The following is a 5174-nucleotide window of genomic DNA, read 5'->3' on the forward strand; positions in this document are numbered from 1 at the left end:
GGAAACGCGCCGTCGAAAGCGAGACAGAAATAAAGTGCTTCAGAGCACTCTGCCAAAAGATCAGGAAAAAAGCCCCTAACGTTCAGTTGCCTCTCTTTTTAAACGTTTAGAGCAACTACCCAACTGCTTAAGCACACCTAATAAATTATACACTACAGCTATTTGGCAGTTGCAGTTTAAACAATGCAAGTCAGTTTGGAAATTAGACAATTTTAACTTTCTTTTTTTGGGGGGGGGGGAGGGGGAGGGCAGGCGGTGGGGAATATCAAATCCCCGGTGCTGCAATACGTAAGGCTACCAAAAAGGACTGGCAGGTTTGCTAACGCTGTTGGCTGTACCCAAGCGTGCGGAGGAACGCGTCTTTACGATCTCTCGACCGTTACACCCGAGAACCAAAGATCAGCCATACGTCGACTATTGGAAGATGTGCTGCGCTTGGGTCCTTGCAAGGAAATCGACTTAACTCCTTTTTTTTTTCCAGAGAGAGTGAAAAGTCTCCTTGCGGATGACTTCTGCTGCCAAGCACGTCATCTCTGAAGATCCATTCTGATGGGAAGTTCGTAAAAGGCAACTCCTTTGAATGAAAAAGATTTCCATTCTGGAAAATCTCTTTCCAACCGAAGTCAAAATTACGCGCTGCAGGTTAGGAAAAAGGACATTAGAGAATCAGTAACTCACCGAAAACACATCAGGACTCTCTGTCGCTAGTTACGAGGCTGCTACCGCTTCTCGGGAAAGCCTGGAAAACACACCGAAGCGACGCCGATTTGTCCCGTGTTGTCCACGCCTCTTCTTTGACCTTGATTGCTTTTAGCACAGATGCTAGTATCTCAGTAAGGTTTTCGAGTGCTCCTGTAAGGTATTTTAAACACTGACTGACTGAAAAAGCATAAAGCTTTTATCGTGAAAACAAAGCCTGTTTCTCCCGAACATCCGAACTCTTACAAACGGTTCCTTTCCTCTTCTAGTCCAACATTATTTTCACAGCACCCTTTAATAGCAAGCACACAGAAACAGAAGACTCTGCTTTCAGGAAGAGAAAATAGACGAAGGAAAGCAAGCCTTGAATAGGCGTACCACGCTCCAGAACAGACCTTTATTTTTAGTATTTGTGTTAAAATATTTCATGTTAAAAAATCAGATAGAAGGAGAGCTGCCACATTCTTCGTGTTAACTGTAAAGTCCACACTACAAGCACCTTAGGAAAAATGCAGACACATATCACAGGCATACCTTGTTCTTGCAGACCACTATGGATCCTTTCCATCCGTCTCGTACTTTCACGGCAGTTGACATTCTGCTGAGAGGAAAGGCAAAAAAAAAAAAAAAAAACAAACCACGTTTAGCACAAAGCTTCCTTTTCTGTGAAGACTACAACTGAATGGAGGAGAAAGTATTTTGCATCATCTTTGGTGCAGTTGTTGAGACAGGCCACTAGAGCTTATGCATGTTTTAGACCACCGTGCCTTTTTTTTTGGCTCATCGGCAGCTTTAGTTTCGCTAGAACTCACTTGCCTAGAGACGCGCAGGTGACAGGCACAGACACCTACGTACGTTTTCTCAAGCCTAAGTAGAGCCGCGATTTCCTCACCCTATACGTCCCAAGTTGAGTATTTTTGTTAAAGAGTACGGCAACCCGTCTGTCCTCGCGAACTCGCTGCAAAAGAGGAATCCTTTTTTCCAGGACGTTTCTCCAGACGGTCAAGATCTTTGAAAACTGCAGTTGTGCCACCAAACCTGCTCAGGGTCCCTCCCAACCTTTGACCATCGTTAGATTTAACAGGCACACGCTCTATTCCGTCTTCCAACAGCAAAAATACATAACGCCCCCAGACCCCTAGCGCAACCCTACGGACGTCCACACGCACCTCGCTGTTTTGATGAGGAGCCACTGAGCACCCCTGCGAGCACAGCGGGATCATGCGCAAGACCAGTGTCCTGGTTTCGGCTGGGATAGAGTTAATTCTCTTCCTGGTAACTGGTATAGCGCTGTGTTTTAGATTTAGGACGAGAAAAACGTGGATAACACGCTGATGTTTTAGTTGTGGCTAAGTAGCGCTTACGCTAGTCGGGGACTTTTCAGCTTCTCATGCCCTGCCAGCGAGAAGCTGGGAGGGACCTTAGCCAGGACAGATGACCCAAACCGGCCAAAGGGACAGTCCATACCATATGACGTCACGCTCAGTACATAAGCTGGGGGAGTTGGCCGGGCGGCGGCGACTGCCGCTCGGGGACCGGCTGGGCATCAGTCGGCGGGCGGTGAGCAATCGCATTGTGCGTCGCTTATTTTGTGTATTCTTTTATCGTTACGATTGTTTCCCCTTCCTGTTCTGTCCCATTAAACTGTCTTTACCTCATCCCACGAACTTCACTTTTTTTTCCCGATTCTCTCCCCCACCCCACTTTGGGGGCAGGGGGAGCGAGCGAGCGAGCAGCTGCGTGGTGTTTAGCTGCCTGCCGGGTTAAACCACAACAACCAGCTTCACCTACGCCGATTTCCGCGAATGCAGCTTCTGAAGCTTTAAACTGAAAACCGTATCTTGACACTTTGCCGCGGCAGAAACGATCCGTAACTAGAACTCTACAAAAACGCAGTAACGCAAATTGCAAACCCACAGCAGCGACAGCTTCAGAAATATTTCTACCGGGAACAAGGGAGAAAAACAATACAGTTTCATCTCACGCACAGGAAAGCAGCAGGCAGAGAAAAGGGTCGGCATTCGTAGCCCTTGCAGAACGCAGGCATTCTCCTTCCATTCCTAAACCCGCCTCTTAGGTCGAAACATCACAACACTACTACGGCAATATCGAGAGCAGGGAACAGCAGCCCTGCCGCTGGATGTGCTACTGACTCATGCTATTTACGTAGCAGGACACCTAGACAGAGGGGCACGTTTTTCCACACACAACCCTGAACTTCCTGAAAATTTATGTTTACCAAAACGAGCCATTTGGAACACATTGCCAAACAATGTTTGGCAATAAAACTTTGATGTGTTTGACACACACAAATTTGGGGTAACTCGCTACTTGCTTCCTGCTGTTGTTGTTCTTCCTTCAGAAATTCTACTTGTAGCCAAGTTATTCGCTACCGGTTCAAGCATTTACCTTCCAGGTATTACCAGCACATTTACACAGGCGAGGAACTAAATCGCTCTTCTAAAACTACCCGAGTGAAAATTACAGCCACGAAAGAGGAGTGACAGAGAAGAAAAGGAGAGGTCAGGCAGCAAGAGAGCTCTGCAGGCTGCCACCAGTCAACATCGCACTCTTTAAAAAAAAAAAAAAAAACAAAAAAAAAACAACAAACCAAAAAATAACACAAACACAAAAAGCCCACAAAAACCAACAACAAAACAAAACCTTGACGTTGTACCTTTTTTTTCTTTTGGAGCTCGTCCCTGTCTCAGCAGATTGTCTCGTCAGAGCATGAAATGCAGATGATCTGTATCCCGATGACATCTGCACGCGATGAACACGTGTTCAGAAATAGTCCAGATCTGTAAGACCGGTGTCATTTGTGTGGTTTTAATAATCATAACTCCGTTTTATTGACCGATGCATTTGCGAGGAAACTAAGTAACTTTTAAACGTAGCCTCTCCTTGGGGAGAAAAATGCGTTAGGGAGTGAAAAAAATGATGATTCAGAGCTCCCAACCACGACGGAGCAGCGGGGAAATTAACAAAAGTGAAGGCCAACAGCAGCAACACGAAGCGACATTTGGCTTTAATTCTGATCACGTACTTAAGCGGCTCTCCAGGTCTATACCTCGATCCTATGAATGACTAGCCCTTTTTTGGAAGGACCAACTCTTTTCCTTAAAAGTCCTAGACTGAAGACTCCACTGAACAGAACGTGGATTGAGCCACAGGACAACGTGCCATCAACACTCTCAGGAAAAAAAAATCAAGTAAAAATCAAGTTTAAATATCAGTTTCCATCGTGTCTCATTCATTCCGTTTCTAGTGACACCTGGGTGCTCCAAAATTCACTATCCTGACACCACGTAGTACTACAAATTGAGTTACGCGTGTAAAAATAAAAGGCTATTTCCAACCTGCCCATAAAATCAGTATGAACAAACAGAAGAGAAACACTTGAACTTAAAGGACACAGGCAGCTCTTAATTTTTCGTAGATGAAAGCTCATTCTTTTCCCTGAAAGGAAAACACTCGTAACTACCCGGGTTAGTTACGCTAACGAGGGTACGTAGGCACGCTCTGTTCACGGCAATTGTTCATCAGCTTTTCTGCACCGGCAGCAAATTTGCCTTTTCCCTGGGTTTGACGTGGAGCACCTGCAGCGTCCTTGAACGCACCAATGTTTCTCCCGGCTCCCCCGGCCCCACACGTGCCATCACCTGAGCAGCAAGCGGTATCAACCACGCAGGATTTTCTTCACGTGACGCAGAAGGTGACGCTGGGAAAAGAGGAGGCACAAAATGAACCTGTTTGTCACACCCAGCCAACGGCGAAAACCCAGGGAAGGATTCTGCCGTGCGGGGCCGGGCTGTGCACCCCGGCAGCTCCAGCCGGCCGGTTTCGCTCCCCTTTGCCGGGTACCGGGGAGACACCGCCGCCTCGTGCTGCCGCCTGCCCCCCGGGGAGAGCCGGGGGACCCCCACCTCACTTCAGCCCTCGGGAACGGGTCCGGGAGAGACCCTCCACGCAAAGAGAGCGGATCCACGCGTGGCGTGGATTTAATCCCCGAGGGAAGAGGCCGGGCTCCCCGCTGGCAGAAGGACAACTCGCCTCCCTGCCGCTCGGAGCGCCTTGCTGGGGACAGCCCTGCCTGCGCCTGGCTGCTCTTCAGCCGTGCTGGGAGTGCAGTCTGGCCGACGGATGCTCCGGCAAACAGACACTGCAGCGAATCGCAGCTCCCGCTCGTTACAGCTGCTGGTAATTTTGCCTCTGGCTAAGGCATGCCCCAGACAGCGGACACCTCGTCTCGTTCCAGCTCCTGCTTGCGACGGTTCTGGCTAATTGAAGCTCCAGCTCTGCAGCGTTGATTTCAGCTCCTTCTCCTTACAAGCTCCAGCTGTTTGCAACAGCCTGGGCTTTTGACAAGGTCGTAAACCAACCGCTGTCAAAACTCGACTATTAGGATAAAATATCATAGTTGGACATTGTATAAACATTAATCAGTTTGTAGGACTAATCAGTTAATAACTATT

The 5174-nt window shown here is 48.1% G+C and overlaps 1 long non-coding RNA gene across 1 annotated transcript; it reads right to left on the reverse strand.

Moving 5' to 3' along the window:
• Positions 1 to 228: 228 nt before the first annotated feature.
• On the reverse strand, positions 229 to 4341 carry LOC142077099 (uncharacterized). The gene is made up of 4 exons (XR_012671550.1): positions 3377 to 4341; positions 1234 to 1297; positions 679 to 852; positions 229 to 574 (listed from the first exon to the last, which is right to left on the reverse strand). It is a non-coding gene; the product is annotated as an uncharacterized LOC142077099 (long non-coding RNA).
• Between the last annotated feature and the right edge of the window lie 833 nt (positions 4342 to 5174).

The sequence above is a fragment of the Calonectris borealis genome, unplaced genomic scaffold, assembly GCF_964195595.1.
Source record: "Calonectris borealis unplaced genomic scaffold, bCalBor7.hap1.2 HAP1_SCAFFOLD_155, whole genome shotgun sequence".
Lineage (NCBI taxonomy): Eukaryota > Metazoa > Chordata > Aves > Procellariiformes > Procellariidae > Calonectris > Calonectris borealis.